At 36.8% G+C, this 16,068-nt stretch overlaps 1 protein-coding gene across 8 annotated transcripts in view; it reads right to left on the reverse strand.

Moving 5' to 3' along the window:
- Nucleotides 1-16,068, reverse strand: part of LOC108493986 — a 288,034-nt gene that overhangs the window by 220,055 nt on the left and 51,911 nt on the right. For 5 of the 8 annotated variants that reach the window (XR_001873682.1, XR_001873683.1, XR_001873684.1 and 2 more), the window contains exon 1: nucleotides 13,911-14,233. The exons of the other annotated variants lie outside the window; for them this stretch is intronic. The gene's annotated coding sequence lies outside the window, so the exon portion shown is untranslated. Of the gene's footprint in view, nucleotides 1-13,910; nucleotides 14,234-16,068 lie in introns of those variants that run through there. 8 annotated transcript variants of the gene reach the window in all.

The raw sequence follows: 16,068 nt of genomic DNA on the forward strand, positions 1-16,068 counted from the left end.
ATTGGTACGTGTTGCTCTATTACATCACTCCAGTAACACAAAGCGGTCATAAACCCTGTTTAATTGGTGTTTTAAGGCAGGTTTATGGCTACAAGCATTGCTAAAGCATTACAAAGCAGAAGCAGCACTAACTCCTTCCTCCTGTTATCCCAGACACCACAAATATCAACAGATATTTACACTGTGGTCTAGCTATTGATTAAATTGCCAATTACCATTTTCTGCTCTCTGATTTCTGCTCCATTTGTCACATGTTCACTGCCTTCACCTAGCAAGGACCAGAGAAACCAGACGACATTTTGAGATGATCTCTTGCTTTCAGAGATATATATACACACACATACCTATGATATGCCTCTACAGAAGCTAAAACTCTGGCATGTACAAAACAAGACTTGAAAGGATTGTGATATTAGGACTTTGAAATAAATTAAAAACATGGTGTACTTTTAAACTTACCTTCTAACGCTTATTTGAATTCATGCTAAAGTCATGGTTTACATTTCTTTCTATAACAATCTGGACTATACATTTTTTTTCTCTTCTTTTAAATGAAAATTAAGATTTTTATCCAGTATCATGACCTCAGGGCTTTAAAACTTCAATACACCCTCCAAGTTGCCAACTCCACCTTTATAAGTTCCTTGCATAAGACAGATCTGCATTAAAGGATCCAGTGATTCCTAGTGCAGGTCTTTCAGCATGGTTTTCCTACGTGCTCTACATCTGTAGTAACGTTGATGTAAGAGAACTTTTAGACATTTGCTGCAATCAGTAAGTCACTTGCAAAAAAAATTATATTGCTTAGTAACTGAAGTATTAAGGATTTAGAAAATTATTACTATTTGGAGTAAAAAAAAATAAAAGGCTACAAAAATTCTCTGCTTTTCTTCCTAGCTCAGTATTATAGAAAATATTAACATGCTTAAAAATATACTAGATAAGCAATAGTAAATACCTACTTTCTCAGTATAAATATTGCCCCTTTATACAATAATAAGTTCTCTATGTATTCTATCAAAGACATCAACACTGGACTAAAATTCATGCTCTATATGAATACACAATAAGATATGGTTGTAGGTAAAACATAGAGAAAGCAGAATAATGAAAAAAAAATCTGGAAAAAAAAGACTTATAGATCTTGCCATCAACTACAACTGACTGAAAGTACTGACAGGGGGACCTTTCAGGTTTCTCTAAATACATACTAAACAAGTAGGCAACATCAGTGATGGATTCAGACTCATAGTTTACATTTGTCTTTGTTACTTTACCACCATTCTCCTCTAAAAAAGATGAAGCTTCATACAAGCAATGGTTTCTTCCTTATTATAAGTATTTTAATGGAAGATTGCCTTAGCAATGCACATGTAAACTAATCAACTTTACTTCCTCACTGTAGAATTTAAAAAAAACAGATACAGCAGGAGTGATTTAATGGATCAAAACCATCCTAATCTTAGTTATATGAATAAGTATATAATAAAAAGCAATTAATAAATATATAATAAAATATAACAGTAGTGTCACCTTTTTCAAGGCAGATATTGTGAAATAATGACTCTAAGACATACTACTTACAAGAAATAGCAAAAAAAAAAAGTTAAATAAGGTTAAAAAATAACCTCTCATGGAAATTTTAGATTTATACCCGTTGGTGTCCAACCTGTGTCAGCCCACATATCTTACAAGATATCTATTCTCAGCAATTGTGTTTAGGTCTTCACACAAGCGTGTGTACTGTGGCAGCATTGCATTTATAATCTGCTCATAATAGGTGGGGTAGAGTGGGCACTTGCTTCTTTCCCACACAAGGAACTTTAGATATCTCTGTTTGACCAGATCTGGGGGAAAGGGATCATAAGATCACGTCTGCATTTGAATTAGATAAGTCGAGTTTCCCAATTGCTTCCAATTTGTCAGTGACATATATAAATATATAGCTGGACACACACATTTGCAGATATCTCTCTGTACTTATATTTAGCTTTATTGTCATCAACAGCATGCCAGCAGGATACTGTTCAAAGGAGTTGCTTTATAGATGCAATCAGGGATTTCAAATGGAGGCTGTTTTAATCACAAATTCTGCCTTCATCAAAACCAACTTTTCTATTTATGGAAACATACTGGTTTTAATTTAAATGCCACTGGTGCACAAAGGCTAATGTGAGACTAACTGAAAAGATTTTAAGTGTTTCAATCTCATTGCAATAAATATTTTTGCTCCATTTTTTTTTAATTCAGCATCTGTAATTACCAGGCTTCTGCTATTTCTGCTCTTTATAGAGTAATTCTAGCAACACACTTCTAAGGGGGCTAAAATTACTCTATATAATCTACCCACAGGGCTGTGTTCTGAATAGCAACTGTGTTACTTGATTCATTGCACAGTACATTTCTGTTGTACATGTTTTTCTCAGTCACTATTTGACAGAAGTACTGGCACAGATCTCTCCAGTTTATCAACATTTGTGATGTCCCAAGTGAACCAAATAAAAATCTTCTTTTTTAAAACTCGAGCAGCATGCAGCCTTTAAGCCAACACTGAGCTCACCTTACCACGTTTGAAGTTATTCAGTTAAATTATGGATGTTTCTGTGCATCTCTCACACAAACCTTGTGGGGTTTTTTTAAGATTTCCCTCAAGCTACCAACAAATGGCCCTGCATGGCATGACCTGAGCAGCCTACAGCATCAGTCTGTTCCTGATTATCCCAGTTTATGGTTGACTATGAATATATATTTTAAGTTAAGATTCTTTTTCTCAGCTTTCACTCACTAAGCCTTTACAAAATACTCCGATTTTATCTTTGTGAGAAGCTTCCTAGTCCTTGATTTTTTCATCATATGAAGTTCTGAGAATTTCTATCTGTCCCAAAGCCTCCACTTCTTACACAAAGCCTATTCTGTGGCCATTAGGTACCTATCTCATGGCTTTCCTCTTTTTTAGGACACCCAAAGAACTCCAATCCCACACCCCATCTCCCTCCCACCACTCACGCTCAAGAGGTGCTACATAGATCTGCTTTACATTTTTCAGCTTTCCACAGAGGTCTGCTTGAGCTACCACAAAACTTGAATCAGCAAAAAGGGAACTGCTGGTGCTTTATCTTGCTCAAGATTCCTGCTTGGAAAGGAAAAATGGGTGAAGCACAAGTAGGACTGAGCCTTTTACAGTGCCAACATGAGAAACTCATCTCTTCCTTTTCCTGTGGCCTGCTTCCCTTAGGGGCATTCCTCGTGCCCAGGACTGCCTGGTAGGAAAGCAGCAAGGGATCTCTGGTGAAGGGATGTTGTGAACAGACATGAGTTTGCCAATCACAGAAGATATAAAAAGGAAAATTAATGAAGTAATTTTACCTCCTGTATTTGCATGCACAGCGCACTTGCATGAGGATTTCCTGAGCCCAGGACACATTCGTTTTGCTGTATGTGCTCCTGTATATGGAAGTCCTAAGCACATAACCAGCCTCTCTGATTGACTGGGTGCTTTGTCTGTCTTTGGCAAGAGCCAACTGAAGCATGAGTAGATGCCTGAGTCATGGAAGAGGAAAGAAAAGGAAAAGCATTTTCTCTTGCAATAGGACTTTTCACATTACTAAGCCACTGTAATTATTGCACTAACTGTTGCTGAACACCTCTGAGAAAACCAGCAACCTCAACCCATTGACTTCCAGCATCCCAAAACAGAGCATTTGAAGTCACATACAAAGTCACATATGGATTTCCAGGCTGTTGAATGCAGGCCTTGCCAGTTTATCAGTGTGTAAGCATGTGCAGTAAGCTGTAACCAAATATGTGCTTACATCTGGAAGCACTTTAAAAAAAATGTGATTAAAATATAAAAACCATATGAAACACATGGTTTTTCAGGAAGTTCTAACATCACAACATGCTGCTAAAAGGAAAAGCGCACTACTGGTCTGATCCCTGGTTACTGAGCGGACATGAAATGGGAGAGCCGTGAAAGGGAAGAGAACCACTTGCTTGGAAGCAGTAATTTGCTAGTGCATGTACGAAGAATCTTTTCCTTCAGAGAATCCCCATGGTTTACCCACCAAAAAGGGTGTACAGAAATGCACAAAAAGGAGCCACGGAGAGACCTTCATACGCCATTCCCACGACAGCTTTACGGTCTGCTTTACCAGCTGTAAGAAGGGAATATTGCTCTAAGGACTTACCTCCATCTCTAAATGCCCTGAAGAGAGGAGGAGACTTGTGTCCTGAGCACCGAGCTTGTAAGCACTGCAGATATCAGATATCAGCAACTGTGGTTAAATACATCTGTTATCCAGCATTTCAAAGGACAAATCCTAGTTGCTAGTAACTTTTTTAATTCAGTTGCAAATTCCATCCAAAAGTTGTTGCTGGATGGACTTCAGGTCTGCAGTGACCTGAATCATTAAGATTTTTCTCTTGCTAGTGGTAGCATTCCCATTTCTTGAAAAATGCCCAGGAAAATATTTAGAAGTAGTACCTTTCTAAAGCAGCCCATAAAAGGCAACTAATATTCAAATGTGAAACCCTTCCACTTTCCTCTAATAAATAAACTAGTGATTGCTGCTGGTCATCATCTGGCACTCATTCAGCTTGTAAAACAAAAGCATACTAATGAAAATGAGTTGGTGTTTTCCCTTATCTTGAATGACTTTAGGAGAAGGAAAATTATCTTACACAAGCTCCAGCATTTTAGAAAACCATATCTACATAATCAATAAAATCATAAAAGACAGTGGTGATTCATATCCATTGATGAAACTTGTTTGGCTGAGAACTAAACTGTTCTTCAAAAATATTATTCAAATAAGAGAAACAAGAAATCATTAATATTTTCTGTATTATAATTCTCACCTTTAGAAAAGACTCAACCCAAGTTTACAGAACCAGGCAATTTGTCCAAGGTAAGATGGAATACATAGGCATTTTAAATGTAAACAAACAGAAAATACTGAAGCGCTTGAAAAAATCAAGATTTTATCCTCATCTAAACATGTCTGTGCTGACTTCAACAGAGCCAAGTAAAGAAACAAGTTCTGGCTTAATTCACAGTTGGAAAAAGTAGGTTTCCTCCAACTTAACTTTTATTATCATATTTTGTATCTCAGCATCCCCATCTTACTATTTATACAGAACTTAACTGCAGTTGGCCCATCTCGTATGAAAGATTAGTACAAATCTCGTGTTCAGTGCAGCTTGCGATGACTGAAATAGTATGTAATATTTTCCATGCAGGATGAAATGCTCAGTAAATAGAAAAAAACCCAGCAAACAAGATGTTCTTGTTTGCCTATAGCAAGCAATTTACATCCTTTTAAGATCTTCTGGCATTTGGTCCTTTATTCTTTTGCAATAGCAAACCCAAGGTGTCCTGTAAGCACCAGATTGAATGAAACCTGCTTTCCTTCAGATTTATGCTCTTTGCTCTGCATCTCCACATTCTTTCTTCTCACTGCAAATGGCCACGTCTCTCCACATTGTTTATTACACTATCACCTGGCAGGAGAAACTGTGCTGTGAAGAGTCTGGGACTGCACACATCTTTTTTGGCCACTGAGCCACTGCCAAACAGAATGTATAACAGCTATGTTCTGCCTGCCTCTTCCTCAAAATTGGCACTGATCTGGGTTTTTTTTCCTCCATACAGACACGGATTTTCATAAAACATGATATTCATTGAGAATTTAGCTTTTCAAACTTAACTGAGAGAGATGAAAGGGTTCAAAAACCCATGAAAAAAGGAAAGAACAAAGAAAAACATACAAACCTTAGCAGAAGTCTCACTTTCTTAGTGAGAGTAACAACAAATATTTAAGATTAATACTGTTGGTAATGGGACAGTTCACCAGTCCTGTCATATGCCAGGCCACAGTTTGGGTTGTTTGGGTTTTTTTAATAGATTCTAAGATCTAAAATCCATTTTTAGGAACTGTGATGAGTGACTCTGCTTCCAATCCAGCAGGAATCCAGCATCTTTAAGTGTGACATGCACCATACTTCACACTTCAAAATAGAAGACTTTCACTTCCTGACTTCAGACATACCAAAGATCACCTACAAGTGCATCCAACCAGATGTAAATAATTACTCATAGAGCATAGATAAATAGACTTGCAAAGTTAAAAACCAACAAGAAAAAAATACCAAAAAGCTCTCTAGATAGATATTATCAAGTTAATGTACTTGGAGATAAAAAGGAACACCTTAATTTATAAAATAAGTAGAAATACTAAAAATATTTTAGCAGTAAGAAATTACATGCTTTAAGTGATTTGCCCAAAGCTACAAAGAAGCTAGATGATACCTCGATATTTCTAAATCCAGATGTAGATTGAAACTTTTAGAAATTCTTAATTCTGTAGTAAACTCCAAATAAACCCAGGATGACAGAGAAGGACACAATGGCACTGTGTACTACATTCCTGTTACTAAATTCCCATAAAATAGTTACCTTTTCAAATTATTTAAACTAAAATGAAGGTGTTTAACCATGTCAAAGTCTAAAATTGGAAGTTCTTTCCAACAGTTCGTAGCTGGACTGTCTTAAGAATAGACTCCTCCACATGAAAATCAGTCTGATGTGCAACTATACATAGATACCATATGTAGCTCAATGTAGGTAAAAAGTCAAGTTTCCATGTAAAGTTTTTGATATTTCAGTTTTGGTCAGGTCAAAAAACCTGCTGACACATTTTCCCTTTCAGAGTCCATCCCCAATAACCAATAACCATCCCCAATAACCCCAATAACTTTGAAGTCACAATATCAGACCATGTATAAAACATTTTACTAATTTCAATTTATCTCTGAGAAGACTGAAGCACAAAAAACCCTCTATTTAAAGTAACAGCATCATTTGGTTTAATAGATAATTACTAAATATAAAAAAAGTTAAGTGTAGGTAAACTTCTTATCCTCTAAATAAATCTATTTGCCTATACACTGTCATGCATTGCTTTTGCTCACAATCTTTTTTTGGGTTTTGTTCAGAAAGATGAATGTTGGAAGGGAGGCAGTTTTGGCCAAATTTTAAGCAAAAGAGTAGTGGATTCGATACATAAAATGAAGCATGCCATCAAAAACCCCCCACCAAAACTGTCAGAGCTGAAGTCTAAATAATATAAAATAAAAGATGTAATAGATAGAATAAAGTCAGGATTCTGTGTGTCACTATCATGCTGTTCCCTAATACATAAATATTAACCAGAATAATTAAATATTGGTTCAGTTCAGAGGTTTTCTATAGAATATTATATATTTCTATTCAAAAAAGCAATTCAGAAGCTATATTTGCTGTGACCTGCTGATATGCCAAAAATAAATCTGTCTATACTCCATACTCTAGCAGTATACGGCATGATGCTGTTTAAAATAACAGATTTTTGAATATAAGTGGCTGAATAAAAGAAAAAAACCCATAAAACAGCGGTAACTTTGAGGTAAGACAGAGGAAATGGCCACTGCCTGTCCTGCCAGAGCTGAGTTATGAGTCACAGTACTGTTGTCAATCACCTGGTTGTAATGTTGGGAGAGATGCAGAAGTTATTGAACTACTGTAATTATGTATATAGGGCAGCATATAAAGAGGGGAAAAAAACCCAGCCCATCTTCATTTCAATTAACACAATTACAGTCTAGGAAGCCTTCAGGAAAAAAAAAAAGAAAGCATCTCCCTGTATTATTCTCCATATGAATATATATTGCAATGCCCATATGAAACTTGAGCCGGCCCTGCTCACTCAGAAGGCTTCATAGTGACATTCCTTCTTTTTGTGAAAAACTATAGCAAAAACTGATTGTGATTCTTAACTTCTGATTCAGTACTGAAAACAAACATTTCTGGGAAACAGAGCCAACAGCAGCATTAAAATGAACAATCTACATCAAAACTGAGTATTAATAATACTTGAAAGATGTGGAAGATGGAGGGAAGGTTCATTCCTTCTCCATGTGAGTTGCTCCAAGATGGCATTCTTGCTTCCTGTGCTTTCACTTCTCAGCACCCAGCTAAGTTAACCTTGGATAGGTGCTCGCACCAAGCACTTTCAGCATTGCAGTCTCTAAGGACAGGACAGTGCTATCCACATGGGATGCCCAATTTGTAATAGGATCCTCATAGCAAATAAAAAAAATATAGTATGTACCCTAACACCTATTGCCAACAGACATGTAATAAGTAGCTATGATTTAACATCTCCAGTATATAACAATTTATATTTATTTTTACGTCAGACCCTTAAAAGTAGTCCACAAACTACCTGTTGATTACATTGTTTCAAGGGTTGTTGTTCAAAGACTTTTGTTGAGTTGGTTTTGTTTACTTCATTTTTAACAGGAGAAATATAATGTATTCCTACTTCTGCTCCTTAAAGTAATTTTAACATGCTTCCTTTAACAAAAAAAAAAAAGAAAGAAAGAAAGGAAAACAAACAACAAAAAAGAATCACCTGTGGTTTGGGACTACACAATGAAAAATTTCAGGCCAAAAATACAGTTAAAAGAACAGCAAAGTGATGGAAAGCAAATGGCTTGATATAACTTAAAACATGATTAAGATATCAGGTCCTGCCAAATTTCTTGTTTTTATTCCAGAGACTGGCACTAGATTGTAAATGAAACAAAACCAAACAAACTAAAACACAAAGGAAAGAATTTGAAGAATCCGACTTTTCTTTAGCATTGATTTTTACAGTTTTTGCCTAATACTCATGTAATTCTCATTGCTGTCAGTGGAAGGACAGCTGGGCCTACCCTGGGTACTTCTGGAAAAAACTTCCCTTGTGAATTTCCAGCCAGAGCTTGAAAGAAGCTTTATGGGGCCAATAGAGAGCACACTCTGATTTCCATGTGATAAATTCTAACGTATTTTCAACACAGACTGATTCTGTCATGTTGCTGTGTCCCATTTTGTATATTTTCTGAACAAAGTTCTGCACTGATCACTTTCTCCTCCATTTTCATCATTTATAACTTACTCTCCTCTATTAAAGGCACAGATTATTATTTCAGGTATTTATTACAGACAGGCTGAAATAACAGATGCTCAGTGACAACCAGGTCAGAATCACGAATAACTTATAAAACATAAACCAAATCCTCATTTTCAGCATTATTTTAACCAGAGTCAATTCTGATCCATTCCTCTGAGTAGCTTTCCAAGGCTGTACACCCTTACAAGGGCAGCAGGGAAGAGGGAGAAGCAGCAAAAAAGCACTGGGATAGCTTCAACAAGCTCTGCCACAAAGGACTATTCTTGAAGGATGTCTTTAGCTGGCGCTGCTTTTTGGAAATAATGAAAATTGCCAACAGTGATGGGACATGTACTTCTTTAATTTATCTTTTCCTTTATCATTTAACACCAATCAATGTGCACTGTTCAAAACTGAACCAATTACAGGGCCTGCATGTCTTTCACAGGACATTTATGGTCCATGGGACATTTCTTGGATTAAGAGATGTGGAGAGCTGGTAATACAAATGGGATACTGTCACTCAAAATGGCTTAAAAGAGGGAGAACAGGATGCTTTTTGCAGTACTTCAAGTTGTATTTCTTACCTATTTCTATCATATTGCTAAATAAACTGGGATTACATAATGAATACTAACAGAGTATTTTTAAAGGTAATACCAGAATTGGAAAACTCATTTAAGTTATTGCTCGAATCACCAAACATTTCTATAATGAAGAGGTAGGTATCTCAGAAACTGCAGATAGCACTGTAGTGTACTACTCTTGTTGTATGGTCATTTTCAGTAGAATATTGAGGAACCTTAAAATGTTATGGGTTCCACATTCATACATTGAAAATTATCATGAACACAGTTTTGAACTCACCCATTGACCTCACCAAACCCCTACCAAAGTCAGGAGGACCTTTGACAGAGTCCCGAATAAAGCCATGGGTGATGAAAAGAATTTAAAGTGGGTGGCCAGAGGAGAGGTAGAGGAAAGTCCATTGCCATTTCTCTTGTCCTTCACAGATTTCATGTTTTCTATTTTCTCATGTTTCATGTTCCAAATGGCTTGCATCTCTCTCAGATCCAAGAATCAGAACTGCCCAATGACCTTCCAAAGGGTTTTACAAGAATTTTTAAAGTTACTGGAATCTTGCTGGAGTTTAGAAAAGGAACTTAAACCAAAAAACAACCAGACACATCACATGTAACCATCCATCCTCACCTCCACCTTCACTACTAGACAGAGCAATATAAGTAAATATAAGAGGATGTTAGGTGGAAAAGAAAGGTTCCATCTAACATTCTCCTCTCTGAAATGCTGTGATCATACTTTTGGAAAGAACAGCCTATTTTCTTGGATGAATTTATAACTTCAGGTATAAAACTGACTGCCAGCAGTGGAAATGCTTCTGAACAAACCAGAAGAAAGACAGCACGTCAGTTGACAATTCCCAAGGCACAGGCTCATCTCAGTGCCTGACAGACCATTTTAGTCCTCTCTCATGCAATATTCTTTTACTTTTAAATCTCCTCTGTTTTGCTTTTCCAGTTCCTGCCTCTCTTATTACTGCTCCCATCCTCATCTGTGATTACTTCTGCTTTTTCACTGTGTTCATTTGCTTTTATCCACATATTATAATCACTTAAATAACCTCAGGAGAAAAATGTTTCTCCTTTTATCTGTTCTTCTGTCACCTTCATCATCACCTTTTGGGATAGTCTTCTGCTGATGGTTTGAATATGTTGTTGGAAAGTAAAAACGAAAGTTAATCTGGGTCTCCCAAAGATCATATTCCATGTGATCATGAGTTGTAGCTGAGAAGATGAAAGAAACTTTTCTTTGTCTTTGTTTTTTTTTTTTTAAAATTCTTTTAAAAATATTTTTTTTTCAAAATTACTAGGATATAACGTAAGGTTTGGGTTTTAACTTTAAATTCATCTTATCACTGTGATCCACTGACTCCATGAATTCTACAATTCTCATATACCTGTCAATTTTCCTTCCTCTCTTGTTATAGACATCACCTTGTCATGACAGTATAAACTACTGCCATTCTTTAAAAGAAAAATCAATTGTTAGTCTTGAATTTCCATGATTTCTCATGTGACAGTAAAGGTACCCATAGGGGTCATGAAGACCTGTTTCTGTTAAGGAATGGGTCAATAAAAGGAACAGGGCTAGTAAATAAAAGTTTTTCTTCTTCCACACAGAACAACAGAACAAATCCAAAAGCGAACCTCCAAAATCACTTTGTAATTCACAAAATAAACCTAGTTACTCCTTGAAAAACACTAAAAATGTTAAATACAAACTTTTCAAAAAAATTAACACTATAAAGCAATAGTGTTTTAACTTTTTCAAGACTACCTTTTTTTTTTTTTTCTCTAACTGGTGCCAGAGAGAATTAAAAAAGACAGTATAAATATTTTAGTTTGAGATCATGATTCTTTGACTTTCTCTAAGAGAGAATAGTAGTATTTGGAGATATACTATTGACGTTTAAGCTTCCTGCCAGTCACATTAAGTTGTGTCATCCCTCAGATGGTCAGTAAGAACAGTACATTTAATCATCATTCACATCATTATTGCAGGGATTCTGTGAATCACAGAACACAGCTACTGGGAGCAGATATTCTCCTTTTAATAATAGATATAGGCATAAAATCCTCAGTAAATTCTTCTCCTCCTCATTAAACCTTTTCCCCTTCATCAGGCTGATCATCAGAGCATGAAGAAATGTTTCATAACCCTCTAATCTGGTGTCACAACACCAGTGGTCCATTATTTTACCAATGGAAATCCAACAGCACAGAAAGGATTGATCCTCTGCTCGTGTGCCTATGGAGGAGGTGGCCACATGTGAGCACCCACCAGCCCCTGCTCCCCAAGTGCCTCGTGACCACCAGGAGGTGGATGGATACCCAGCTCTCCAGGCCATCAAAGCTGGGAGGAGACCATCTCCTCAAAGTTTCTTTTACTTTCAGTTTTTAAAGGTGTAAAGAACACTTCAGCAGGGATTCCTCCATCACAGTATAGCCAAGAAGGAAATCACATTTATGTTACTTAGGACATATTTCTTTCCCTCAAAGTGAACCCTGAAACTCTTAAAAGAAAAGCACACTCTTAACTAAGCTAAGAACACAGTCAATAATTTTCTTGTAGAAAGTCTAATGTTTAGCCTAAGTCAAAATATGCAGAAATTCAATTCACAATAAGAAAACATGAAGAATGAGGTCCATTTAGATCACTGTACATTGCAGCATCACATTCAAATCTGTATTCAGCTTTCTTTGACAAAATTTCCCCCCCCCTTTATTTTTAAACCATTTTCAGAATTGATGAGTAAACTCAAGATCTCAAACTGGCAAATAAGAAAGGACACAAGAGGTGAACAACACGAACTTCTGCACTTGAAAGGGACGGCAACGTGAGATCAACTCAGATCTGAAGCATCATCTTATTTTTTTAAACAGGCACTGTGCTAAATGCTAGCAAGTTTCAGGTGAGCAGACAAACTTAAAAAGACTGGTCAAGACATGACAGTAATATACCTTCTGCGTAGAGTTCATCTGACCAACTTTTTATATTGCATATTAGAATTATTCTATCAAGTGAGCCTTTTCCCTTTAGCTCCAAAGATTTTTCTTGCACCGACTTTGGCTACTTTTCTTTCTTTTTAAAAAAAAACTATTTATTTAATGAAATATATGATGAAAATAATTTTCTACAGAATCACACCTGCTGGAGGAAAAACAGACTCATTTCTCCTCTAAATTACAGACATCTTAAAACATCACATACAGAGTAACTCTGACATGCCTTGATGATTTATTACTCCAAATTTCCTCCACTCAGCAGTTTTTGCAAACATATTTCTAATGTTACTGTCAACATGCAATGTTTAATTCTGTTGCTGTGCTAATAAAGTAGCTTTTTCAAAGTAAGTCAGTAACTGAAATTACATTATAGCTCAGATGATATTTATTACCAATACACTAAGTGACTAGTGTATCCAACACAATCTGTTCAAGAACTTATCCAGAAGTATTGTGTCTCCCTCCTTAAGTGAGTCAAATGTAATAGAAGTCTTATCTTCTGCATAATTGTGCAACTTACCTAAAATTTAGACAGCTCTCTGGTATTTTTGGAAATATGTATCCAAGTATCAATCCTTTTTCTCTTAGCAGAAATCAAAATAACTGAATGTTGTTTTAAGAAAAAAAATTATGTGCATCACAACAAAGGAATGCAAAAAAGCTGCAGGAAAGCTTGAGCAAATAAAATAAATATGGAGAGAATAAAACTGGCTTCCCCCCAAACCCGAAGTTTGTCAAAAGAACAAAGCACACACAAACAGCATGTAAAACCTGAATTCAAAATACGTTTATAGAAAAGGGATGAGGACACATGTTTTTTCTATTTCAGCTTGAAAAATAAAGGGACACAGCAATGAGTCTTGCTGGCAGGCAGATAACTCATAGGCCCTGACCCTTCGACTCACCAGGAATTCAAACACAAAGCTCTTTTCATAGTGACCGTGCCATACATTCTCAAGATAAGGCAGAGAAATAAGGAGCAATGGAGAGGTGCCACAAGGTTTAAAATGCAGAAAACTCTGCACAGAAATTATGTTCACTCATTCACCTACATGCAGCTGCACACCAAGTGCTGGCTGCAAAACTCTTTCTTTCCAAATTAGGAGCCATGCAGCCAGCTTTTGGAAACGGGACCTGCCTCCTGAAGCAAGCAAACGCAAAAGAGAGAGCAAGCAGCAAGGAAAGGGCTATCCCTGTACATTTTTGTATCGGTCAGAACTGAACTGCACATCCGGACAAATAATCTGTAACACAATGAGATTCACAAAAGGATTGCTGTGGTAAAACGGAAGGGTTTTTAGAAACAACAAAAAGAGCTACATTTCAAACAACATTTCAAATCTGGACTCACCATGAAAAAGCAACAGTTGCCTGAAGTTAGTGTGCTATTTTCTGCCCTGTTCCATTGCACTTTTTGCCTAGTTGTCCAACACTTGGTAGCTCAGAGCTGCCACACAGAGGCCCCTTCCGTGATCTGGCTTATTTGCCTGTCAGTTTGAGTCTCAGCTTCTGTATGATGCAGCTGTGCACTTTGCTGAAGGTCTAATATCATTTCCATAAGCTTTCTCCCTGACTGGAGCAAGCAGTTTGTTCTCCCTGCTCAATAAATACTCAGATCACTTTTCTGGTACTCACAGGGATAAAGCTTTAAGTTGTTAAGGAGTTCTTACTAAGTAGTGGGTGGAGAACATAAGCTCGGTACAAGGAAACTCTGCGCATAATCAGAAACTGAGAAACTTCCTCCCTTTCCCCCAACCCCTCCTCTCTCCAGGCAAAGCTGCCAGTGCCTCCTTTACAGAAATTTAGGAATGTAAAGGGAGGACTCAAAGGGGCCCAGTCAGACAAGCCTTTCTCAATCAATTAGCTTGCAGCCATTACTTGTGACCCTAGGTCACACAACATAAGTGTGTGGGGTGTGCCTTTAGGGGTACACCAAAGCTACTTATTAAAACTTACATAACCAAAAGTGTTCAAAATCAAATAAACTCTGAAAGCTGGAAAATATTTTCCACGTTCCGCAGTTTTGCTGGAAGAAGAGTTTTGAGTAAAGAAATGTTACTTTGTTTTTCCAATAACAAATCATCTGATGCAGAAAACTAACTTTTTTGTACTTGGGAAAAAAAAAAAAGATTGAAATGTGAGATACACAAGCAGACTTTAAAATGATATTTGCTTTACGATTATACAAAAACTAAATAATATCAGCATGAGTGATTTTTGATGAAGCACATGATCATGTTCCTTAAAATAAGACTATTGTCTGTAGCTACAAAGGAATAGATGTTTATAGGACTGTTTAATTTATTCATGAAGTTTAGCCCAGGTATTTCAGTCCTCTGCAAGAAATGAGTTCTCAGCATTCAGATTCCATTCTTCATTTTAATACTCCAACATAACAAATCAAACAATTTACTTTTAAAAAAGGTCTAGAATATTTGAACACTGCATTAAGTTATCCTGCACTGAAGACACAGGGAGACGAGGGTGTAATTTACCACAATTCCCACACAACAAGTATACACCCCTTGGTGTGAAGGAAAACTTCAAAAAGACCCTCAGCTTCATATCCTGCCAACCCAATGACATGGAGATGATGCCTTGGAAAAACCCATGAGGGAGTCCTGATTTCAAAAGCAGATCTATGACAACCCCTTTCTGGGCCAGACGAGATCAATGCACCGCAGGGGCGATGCACTTTAATCTCAAGGTGCATCGCAAAGCATCTTTAAGTGGTGCCACAGATCAAGGCTAATACATAGCTGAAAAAACAGTTCAGCCCAAACTTCACCGTCTACTGAAAGTAACTGAGCAACCGCTACACAAAAGCTCGTAGAGGACTCAGGGAAACACGTAACCATGCAAGAAAGCAGCAGTAATGTACTGAAATTCATTGGGGTTGTTGTAGACAACCTGCAATCTACGTGTTCATTCTCCGTTAAAATCCCAGTGAAACGCTCTGAACAGGCAGCATGGCCTGTGTTAGTTCAGACATTCATTCAAGAGATCAGATTGCAGGATCAGGGACACTGAGTAAGTGCCCTGGGGTAAGGATTTTATTTCTGTCTTGCACATAAGACAGCATTTAATAAATTAGGTCACATTTAAATCCTTGGAAAGCCCTGGCAGTAGAAATAATAATCATGGACACTTTAATTTTGAATGAGAAAAAAATGGGCTCAGGATTAAGATGCTGAATTGGAATTTAGGATATTTGGGTTCTGTTCCCATTTGTGTCTCAAGTGGCCCAAATGATTTGGGAGACATTATTTCAAGTTTTGCATTTATGCCAAATATCACTTGCCTTCACCTCCTCAAAATCTATCAATAAAAAAGGGATGATGAAAATAATAGTCAATAAATGGATCCCTTCAATACTGGTTCACAACACATGCTCTACATAGTGGAATTAAAGCAGTATTGAATATAAAATATTTACTGACACTGGACTTCTGAGTAACTGAACACAAGGAAACTACCTATATCAAACCTTCTGAAACATCATTCAAATC

Source organism: Lepidothrix coronata, unplaced genomic scaffold, assembly GCF_001604755.1.
Source record: "Lepidothrix coronata isolate B3197 unplaced genomic scaffold, Lepidothrix_coronata-1.0 Scaffold21, whole genome shotgun sequence".
Classification (NCBI taxonomy): domain Eukaryota; kingdom Metazoa; phylum Chordata; class Aves; order Passeriformes; family Pipridae; genus Lepidothrix; species Lepidothrix coronata.